Source organism: Penaeus chinensis, chromosome 4 (genome assembly GCF_019202785.1).
Source record: "Penaeus chinensis breed Huanghai No. 1 chromosome 4, ASM1920278v2, whole genome shotgun sequence".
Classification (NCBI taxonomy): Eukaryota; Metazoa; Arthropoda; class Malacostraca; order Decapoda; family Penaeidae; genus Penaeus; species Penaeus chinensis.
The window spans coordinates 3,132,873-3,142,872 of record NC_061822.1 but is presented as its reverse complement, the minus strand read 5'-3'; the positions used below and the strand labels follow the sequence as shown (position 1 = coordinate 3,142,872).

The 10,000-nt window shown below is 47.9% G+C and overlaps 1 protein-coding gene across 9 annotated transcripts in view; it reads left to right on the top strand.

Moving 5' to 3' along the window:
• Nucleotides 1-10,000, top strand: part of LOC125046807 (plasma membrane calcium-transporting ATPase 3-like) — a 235,816-nt gene that overhangs the window by 181,860 nt on the left and 43,956 nt on the right. For all 9 annotated transcript variants that reach the window (XM_047644830.1, XM_047644821.1, XM_047644780.1 and 6 more), the window contains one exon: nt 8,881-8,927. The gene's annotated coding sequence lies outside the window, so the exon portion shown is untranslated. The remainder of the gene's footprint in view (nt 1-8,880; nt 8,928-10,000) is intronic.

Sequence of the window (10,000 nt, the reverse complement as noted above, 5' to 3'; positions counted from 1 at the left end):
CGGAGGACGAGATGAGAAGCGGGAGGAGGAGAGGAGGGGGTGGGGGGGGGGCATGCCGTTGTCCAAGAGCTGAGCGATTTCCGTCGTCTCTGCGGTTTCTTAGGAAGTCGATAGAGACGAGTAGCATTGGCGAATGGCCAGAGTGAGTGTTGTCCGTGGAAACTCACCCTTCACCCTTTCTCTCTCGCCCCTATTTCCTTTCTCACCCTCGCCCCCTCTCCTCTTTCCTCTCCTCTTTCCTTTCACCTGCTCCCCTTCCTTCCTTCCTTCCTTCCGCGTTCGCGTCTCCCCCCAGTATTCACACCCTTTATCCTCGCACCCTTTTCCCCTGACATCTCTCCTCTTCCCCAGTGCCCATTTCGCCCCCCCCCCCCCCCCCCCGCTCTCTCCCCTTCGTCCACCCACGTAGACTATTCGGGCGCTCGCGTGAGGGCGTGGGCGCGGAAACGGATTGCCTTCCTTTAATCACTCCAACATATTTTTATGTTCCGCGCCACTCTTTTCTTCTTTTCTCTTTCCGTCTCTCTTTACGTCGAATTTCTCTTCTCGATCAATTGAATGAGATCTTCGCTAATCACCTTTAAACGTAATTGAGGTTATTTGTACATCTCTCGCTCTCTCTCTCTCTCTCTCTCTCTCTCTCTCTCTCTCTCTCTCTCTCTCTCTCTCTCTCTCTCTCTCTCTCTCTCTCTCTCTCTCTCTCTCTGCAGTTTGCGCTGTTTCTCCCTCCTCTGGCATAAACTAGTTCGGGCATGAGCGTGCAGGCTAATAATCAAGAGAATTTGGCAAAAGAACTTAAGCCGAGTTTTGAGAATTATTACTTAAATATTTGACTGGCCGCTGGCGGAGATCTAAATAATCTATTACGTTCTGATCAAGAGGTGATTATTCCCTACATCAGATAGCGAGAGAGAGAGAGAGAGAGAGAGAGAGAGAGAGAGAGAGAGAGAGAGAGAGAGAGAGAGAGAGAGAGAGAGAGAATAAGAGAATAAGAGAGAGAGGGGGGGAGGGAGAGACAGACAGACAGACAGACAGACAGACAGACAGACAGACAGACAGACAGACAGACAGACAGACAGACAGAGAGGGGGGAAAGGTGAGAGAGGGGGGGAAAGGAGAGAGAGAGGAACTGTGTATATTGAGAGAGGGAGATAAAGAGAAAGAGAGAGGGAGTGGGGGGAGAGGGGAGGGAGGAGTGAAGGAGTGACTGAGTGACTGAGTGACTGAGTAAAGGGGGGAGGGAGGGAAGGAATGAGTGAGTGAGAAGGGAGAGAGAGAGAGAGAGAGAGAGAGAGAGAGAGAGAGAGAGAGAGAGAGAGAGAGAGAGAGAGAGAGAGAGAGAGAGAGAGAGAGAGAGAGAGAGGGGGGGGGGGGGGGAGAGGGAGGGAGAAAGGGAGAAAGAGAGAGATATGCATACAGGTAGACAGACCGGAGCATAACAGAAGTAAGGCAAGGGGCTTATGATGGTAAAGAGTGGTCCTTCAGGAGGGGTGTCATTACAACGCCAGATGAACATGTACTGACGACGCCGCGGTGTAATGAGACGTGCTCCTGCCAGGTTAAGTGGACTACTTAAAGACACCAGGTAGAGCAAGGCACGTGCACTCCAGGTCGTTGCTTTGCTTCTTTTCGGGGCGACGGAGTAGTAAGGGAAGCATTGCAAGGAGTCTGGTTCTTCCTCTCCTTTACGTGTTTGGGCTTCTTTCTTTCTCGTGATTGAGGTGGATAACAGCTGATGAAACGCACACTGGTCCTTCATCAGTACATCTCCGTAAAATCAATAGTAGACGATAGCAGTTGCGTTTTGAGGAAGAAGAGGCTCGCTCTCGGCTGGGGTCGAGAAGACTAAGCCACTGTCGGCGACGGCGAGACGAAAACAGGAACGGCGATCACATACTTGCGGTTGATGCGTGTGCATATATGTGTGTGTGTGTGTGTGTGTGTGTGTGTGAGATGTGTGTTTGCGCGCGCGTACGTGTGTGCATGTGCATATGCATATCTGTGTGTATATATGTCAGTCTGGCTGTATATCTGTCTGAAAAGAAGGGAGAGGAAGAAACTGAATATAGATACATAACCTTAAAGAAATAGAAAGGGATGAGCGAGAGAGCATTGGCAGTGCCCTTGTCGAACTGACAGAGGACGTTGAGTGCCGAGCGTCGGTGATGCTCCGGGGCGCGACGCCCCCGTTCCGCGCGGCCGGGAAGCAGGTGGCAGCGCGAGTGACAGGTGTCTAGAGTGCGTGACCTTGTTAGTGTGCAACGAGAACAGCGGCTTGGGTTTGAACGCGGAGCGGCTCCAGATCCTGAAGGTGAAATGCGTTGCAGCATTTATTATGCGAGTTTAACATAAAGAGCCGTGAAGCGCCTCAAGGGAGGGACCCCATACATGTGGCGCTGTTTGTGGATTTCGTGTTACTCTGTTTGCTTGCTAATAATAGGGTGTTTTGATGCTCGGATTGGCTAGAGTCGACTAGAACATCGTTGGTTAATGGGGCTGATGGCGGAGTCGAGCGCTTGCAGGACGTGATAAGGGTTGGATGTTGGCCAGTACTTGCGAAAGGGGAAAAGACTTTAGGAAGTTGGCTGGCAGTCAGGCAGGAGCGGCTGGCAGGCAGGCTGGCTGACTGACTGATTGACAGAGAGCAAGCTAGCTGGCTTTAAGAGTGACAGACGGTCTAGTTAGCCAGCATGGAGACATTTTGGTTAACAAGCAGACATGACTAGCTTTCTTGCTGGCAGACAGGAACCCCGCTTCCATCCTGTCAGACTCTCAGAAATGTTTGCCGACGGACAGCATAGCAAATAGGCAGGAAACCCCAGCTTTCAGGCAGGCATGGAAGCAGACTGTGACTTTGAGGCTGATAGTCAGGCAGGCCGGCCGGCTGGCTTGCGAGTCGCTAGAATACTTCTCTCGTCTGTATTGATCGTGGAAGAGAGAGGGAGAGATGCTAACATCCAGCTCTTACTCTCTCATACGCTCACTGATCGTGCTTCTTCACAGACCACAATACCACAGACCTCACCTGACAACCGCACAGCTGTTCCCCTCGGGTGCAGTGAACGCACGCGACCTCACACCGACAAGACGACAGGAACTTTGACCTGCGCAGCAGGCTTCGCACGACCTGGTGTCGTTGCACTTCGCCACCCTCATGACGACCACTCTCTCGTTTGGCCACCTGATGGGTCGTCATCACGCACCCGCCGACAGCAACCACCGGATGACTCTTAAGATTAGAGAAGCTGTATGGAACTGTATGACGTGTCAACCGGCTCGCGCGGGCGCTCCCATGCACTTGGCTTGTCCACGGAAACGCCGTCCTGCTTCTCTGGAGTCGCGAATCTGTTACGGACTTTGATAGCCTAATCTGCAACCAAATAATATGTCTGCTCTTTCTCGCTAGGCCTGAAAGTCGCTTCTGGTCTTCGTAGATCGTCAACTTTGGTTCCTCTTGGTTGTTCGCGCTACGACGCTTGTTGGTCATCCGCTTCTGAGAGAGGAAAATTCATTATTGGATGGAACTTGTTGATTGCCTAGGATTTTTCCCTCCTTTTGATTTGGTTGAGACCTCTTTCTACTCCTCGTCCACAGCCTTCTTTCTCCCTCCCTCTCGCCCTCTTTCTCTATCTTTCTCGCCAGTTAAACCTCCCTTTTCTCTTTTACTCTTTTCTCCCATTTTTCCCGTTCTCATTCCTTCTTCCTCCTACTCCTCTTTCTTCTCCCTCTTCTCCTTCCACCGCCTCCCCCTCCCTCCTCCCTCCTCCTTCCTCCTTCCTCCTTCCTCCTTCCTCCTCCTTCCTCCTTCCTCCTTCTTACTTAGCCTTTCGCTCCTCCCCCTCCTCTTCGTCCTTCTCCTCCTCCTTTTTTTTTTTTTTTTTTTTTTTTTTTTTTACTTTCGCATCTCCCTCCTTTCTCGCAATTCCTTTCCTTTTGCTTTTGAATTTTGTACCTCCGCCATGTTTTCACCATCTTTATCCTTCTTGAGGCTTCCTTTCTATCCTCCTCCCCTTTCCCCTCTGCCTTCTCCCTCTCCCTTCTCCCCCAGATCTTCTTCCTAACCCTGCTCCAGTATATTCTTTGCATCTACCCCTTCCTCCTCCTTTTCCCTTCCCTCCTCCTTTCCCCCTTCCTCCTCCTCTTTCCTTTACTCCCCTCATCCTTAACACCTCGCCTTTCCAATCACTCCCTTCACCTTCTTCATCCCCTCTCCTTTCTCTTCATCATCTCTCCCGTCCCCCTCCTATTCCCTCCTTGGTCAACCCAGCCCCCACGGGCCGGGCCAGAGCGCATGCGCGTATGCCCCCGTGCAAGGCGAGGGGCCGGCCCTGCGAGTACGCGCAGGCACGGTGCCATGATCTCCTCTCGGCCCTCTCCACATGGGCACCGATCCTCCCCAAAAAGAGGAAGAAAAAATGGTCTTGTGTTGATATTGGTAATCAATGACATGAGGGGAGTAATCCAGCCTGCTGTAGGAATCTGATGTGAACTCCCCGCTTTCTTTTTTCTCTCCCTCTTTCTCTTTTTATCTTTTATTCTCCGTCCTTTACATGCTGACTTTTTTCCTGGTTGCGCCCCCCCCCCCTCTCTCTCTCTCTCTCTATATATATATATATATATATATATATATATATATATATATATCTTTCTCTTTCTCTCTCTCTCTCTCTCTCTCTCTCTCTCTCTCTCTCTCTCTCTCTCTCTCTCTCTCTCTCTCTCTCTCTCTCTCTCTCTCTCTCTCTCTCTCTCTCTTCCTCCCTCCTTCCCTCACCTCCACCCTCTCCTACTCACTCTCCCTTCCTCATCTCAAAATCTTGATTTCGTGAAGATAAGTTAGGGTGAAATATCGGGGCGGCGACCGCAAATCCGTGTCCCACTCTCAGACGCCGAGGGTGCCTGACCTTGCCAGCCGCTTGTGTCGGGGGTCGAGGAGTGGGCGGAGGGTCACACGTGGCACGTGGCAGGGCTAGGGTGAGGGGGGGGAAGTGGCAGTGGGGATTGAATGTGATAAATTGGAACGCACTCTCACACTTGCGTATCCACGCATACCCTCTGAGACTGACTGATTGATCGACTGACAGGCAAAGTTGGTAGGCGGTCAAGCAGGCTGACGGACAGACAAGCAGGCCGACGGACACACAGGCAGGCAGCCAGACAGACAGACAGGCAGACAGTCAGACGGACAGGCAGCCCCCTCCCACACACATACACATACAGAGAGGCAGATAGACAGAGAAACAAACATACGTAAATGCGCACCCACGTACGCACGCATGCACAAGCGTGCGCATACATATATATCGTTTCTCTTGATTTACACCTTTGTTTATCAATGAGTAAGTGTTTAATCTCTGTGTATTTATTTCTTCCTGTCTCCTGGCTTCTACTTCCTTCCATATCACCCAATCTGTAGAGCGCGACCCTCCGCCAGGGACTGGGCGGAGGGTGCACGTCCTCACATCAGTGAAAAAATGGAAATCACTCCGGCCGCCGGATCGGCCCTTGTTTCGCCGGGTCGGAACAGGTCAGGCCGGGCGGAAAGGCGGGAGTGCATTCGATATTCTGTGAACTTTCTTTAGCAAACGTGTATAGCAGCGATGAGAGGCAAGAGTTTCCGCTTCGTGATTTATTTTAAGGCGCGTGAGTTGCTGCAACAGAGGAAATGCTAACCGGGGAAAAAAAGAAAAAAAAAGAAAAGCAGATGTCACATGGCGCCTCGACAGAGCTACCAACCGCAGCCAAAATGAAGCCAGGAATCCGCGCCAGTAGAGCCTGACATTTCATTCACGTGTTGCTCGGTTCGGCCGTGAGTGCGCTGTCTGTGCACATGGCGTCCGGGAAACGACTCTCGCGGCGGGATCGGGCTTGGCAGCGCGGGCGCCTGGAGGGTCGCCGGGACCGCTGCCCGGCCTCCTTGCCGCCCGCTAATTAGCAGCGTCCGGAAGCATGGTCGTGTGGGGCTCTGGTGCGGGATATCATCTTCATCTTCATCTTATTGTTGCTGTTATTGTTAACAGTGTTGTTGTTGTTGTTATTATTATTATTATAATCAGTATTATTATCATTATTTTTATTATCATTGTTATTATCATTATTATTATTATCATCATTATTTTTATTATCATTATTGATTTTGTTTTAACTATTACTAGCATTATTGTTATCATTATTGATATCATTATTATTGATGTAATTATTGCTATCATTGTTATTATTAATCGCCGTGTACCTGTTAGCACCTTTATCACGAACACAATCATATTTAATAATGATTATCATGACAGGGAATGTCTACATCCCCCACACGGTGCATGTGATGGTGATGGCGTAGGAGACGTACGAGCAGCAGTGTGTGATGTTGGCAAGCAAGCGGATTTAGCAAGCAATTATGCAATGTGGGAATGGGCGTGTAACAGTACCAAGAGCGTGGGGCTGGCGCGCGCAGGGCCGCGTGTGCGTGCAGAGACTAGGGCGCGGTGTCTCTCGGTCTCCGCGAAAGAGGGTATGGGCGATGTCGTCCCCGCAGCTCGGCGGCGAACACCGACTGTGATGTAATATATGGTACTGATAAGGTGGAAAGGTGATGTAAGTGTGCTGGGAAGAGTGCGCTGGTGTGGGGAGGAGAAGGGGAAGGAAAGGGAGACAGGAGGAGAGAGGGAGACAGGAGGGGAGAGGAGGGGAAGGCACATTTGGTGCCAGAATTGTATGATGGGTCGTGCCGGCGGCCTCTCACACCCCACTCCCCTCCGCACACCCCTACCACCTTCCTGCCAATGTAAATATAGAACATAGTCTCTCTGCCAGCCTCCTCCCCACCACCCAACCCGGCGCATGCTGTGTTTCCTCCTCATGGGGCCCCGCATGAACGCCGGGAGTGTACAACTGTGCGGGTCCTTCCCCTTTCCTTGCCACCCATTTTCCTTTCCCTTGAACTTTTTTTCTTTTTTTTTTTACTGTTCCTTATCTACCCCCTTTCCCTTCTCTTCGCTTCCTGTGCTTCCCTTTCCTTTTTCCATTCGCTCTTCTTTCTCTCCTCGTCCTCCTTGCACCTTCTTCCTACCGCTTTCCCTTCTCCACCGTGACTCCTGCCCTACCCCTTTCCTCTCCCTCCCGTCTCCCTTCCCTCTCCCTTCCCTCGCCCTTCCCTCTCCCTCCCATCTCCCTCCCATATCCCTCCCATCACCCTCCTCTCTCCCTCCCCTCTCCCTCCCCTCTCCCTCCCCTCTCTCTTCACTCCCACTTCCCACATGTATATAGGGCGAGTATCCGCGCGAGAGCGACTGCGAGCTAGCGACAAGAAGTGCGACAACAAAGGGCCGCGGGACGAAAGAGGGATCGGTTGTTCTTCACTGGTTGTTCCTCCGAGGAAAAATGAAAGATGCTGACAATGGGACGTGGCGTGGCCCCGGATGCCCTCAGGGACTGTACATAAACACCAGAGGATTTTCTCTCTCTCTCTCTCTATCTATCTATCTCCCCCCCCTCTCCCTCTCTGCCTCTCCCTCTCCCTCCCCCTCCCCCTCTCCCTCCCCCTCTCCCTCCCCCTCTCCCTCCCCCTCTCCCTCCCTCCCTCTCCCTCTCCCTCTCCCTCTCTCATCCGTCCATCCATCCATCCAACCCTCTTTTCCTCTCACTCCCTCTCACATTCATTCTCCCCCTCTCTCTCCCTCTTCCCCGCCCCATCTCTTTCTTTCATCACATACAAAAAAGCGAGCATAAAACCTTGACTTTTCATTCTTGCTCTGTTTTCGCTTCTGTCTTATAATTCTAATGAATTGTTTTTTTTTTATCCCGGTATCCTTGTTTGATGTTTTGTATAAGTACCTGGCTGTTGATCAACACACACACACACACACACACACAAATATGTATGTGTGTGTATATATGTGTGTGTATGTATTTATATATGCATGTTTATATATATATATATATATATATATATATATATATATATATATGTATGAATATATTATATACGTATACATATATTTACATATACATCCATGTATATATGCATATAATGATTATATATGTTTGTGTATATATTTATATAAGTATATTTATGTATATATGTATACATTTACATATACTTACATATATGTACATATACGTATATATATATGTGTTTATGTGTGTATATGTATGTATGTGTGCATATATGTATACGTATGTGTGTGTGTATGTATATATATATATATATATATATATATATATATATATAAATATATAGATGTATATATTGTATAATATATTTATATATATATTTATATATGTATGTATATATTACACACGTGCACGCACGCACGCGCACACAGACATACATACATACATACATATATATATTGTATATACTTTATATATATATATGTATATATATGTATTATATATATATATATATTATATATATAATGTTATATATATGTATATATGTGTATATATGTGTATGTGTATATATGTTTCAATATGTATATCTGTATATATGTATATATGTATGTGTGTGTGTGTGTGTGTGTGTGTATATCTATATCTATATATATATATATATATATATATATATATATATATATATATATATATGGTGGCTGCGACTGACGAATTAAAGGTGGTTTTATAATACCGGGACTGTGCTTTGTTGCTGAACTAAGATGTGTAAGACAGCTTATACATGTAGTTCGACCTTCGAAGCAAGGAAGAAATAGTCATTTTACTTAGGATTATTCCGTAGGCCTATAAACGATATTTGAATATACTTTAAATCTATTATTGTCGTTTTACAAGAAGTAGGGGATTCGATAGTCATTCCCCCAATTGTGTGAATATTTTTAATTGGATTGGAAGTTCCTTTTCTCTTTATTTATATATTTTTTTCGTCTTTTTCAGAGCGCGACAGCAGGATAAATGAGTGAGCGATAGTCATAACCGCAGAGGTAAGAACAGTTCTCCGTTACGTAGAATGTAGGCCTTTACTGTGTATGAATGCAAGGGCTAATATATTTAAGTATATTTAAGTATATTTAAGTATATGTACATATTTAAGTATATGTACAGGTATGAGTGCAGGTCCACGCATTCATGTACTGTCTGTCTGCTCATTTCAACGCATAAGTATACTATATTGTGAGTGTAATGCGCTCGGGGTCTTGCACTTGTTTGTTTATGGCGGGAGTCCGTTTCGCACGAGGAGATTGGTGACCGGATGTGCTCCTCTCTCCTAGGTTGATAGCCAGCCCGTGCATGTGTGCTTCTAACTTAAGGGACTCGAGTTATATATAAGCAAAGACATTGGCCCCTTAAATCTGGTGAATGTCTTTTGTGACGTAAAGTTGGCGATGAGGATGTCGCTGGCTTCTGCCGCGTGTGGCTCGCATTGTCTACAAATCTGTTGCGTCATCTAGCGTACAAGGTGGATTTGCTTTTATTTGTTTTCTCCTTTTCTAGAATATGCAAACGGAATAACTGCCATCTTTATTACGTTGAGAATAATGTTCCGCGGTTTTTTTCCGCCGCTATTTAAGTTACGCTGGGAAGACAAACAACGGTTTCTCAGACACCGCATTTTGATTTTCATTTTGTTCCTAAGTTGTTGGAGTTACAGCTTACCTCTTCTTGTCTCTCGCGACTTCTCTGGCATAATCGATTACGAAGAGTAGCATTGCATTGCCACGAATGGCAGTGACACATTATTTACCAGTTAGAGAAAGCTTTTGGTCGACCCCCCCCTTCCTCTCGGTCTGTTCCACGTACAAGCCTTGTGTAGAACCCGCCGTCCCAACGTTGGTATTTTTGGCCCGAGTATCAACAGGGAAGACAGGTCCCACCCCCACCTGCTGCTGCGGCGTTACTGGTTTTGCCCCGATATCCACGTCCGCTGCCGACACCTGCTTATTACAGCCCCCTTCTGACCCGTGTTGTTTTAGGTATTAGGTCGAGCTCTTATGCTAAACGCTTGTCTTTGGTCATTATGTTTAGCGAGTCCATTTGTAGACGTTTCCCGGGCATA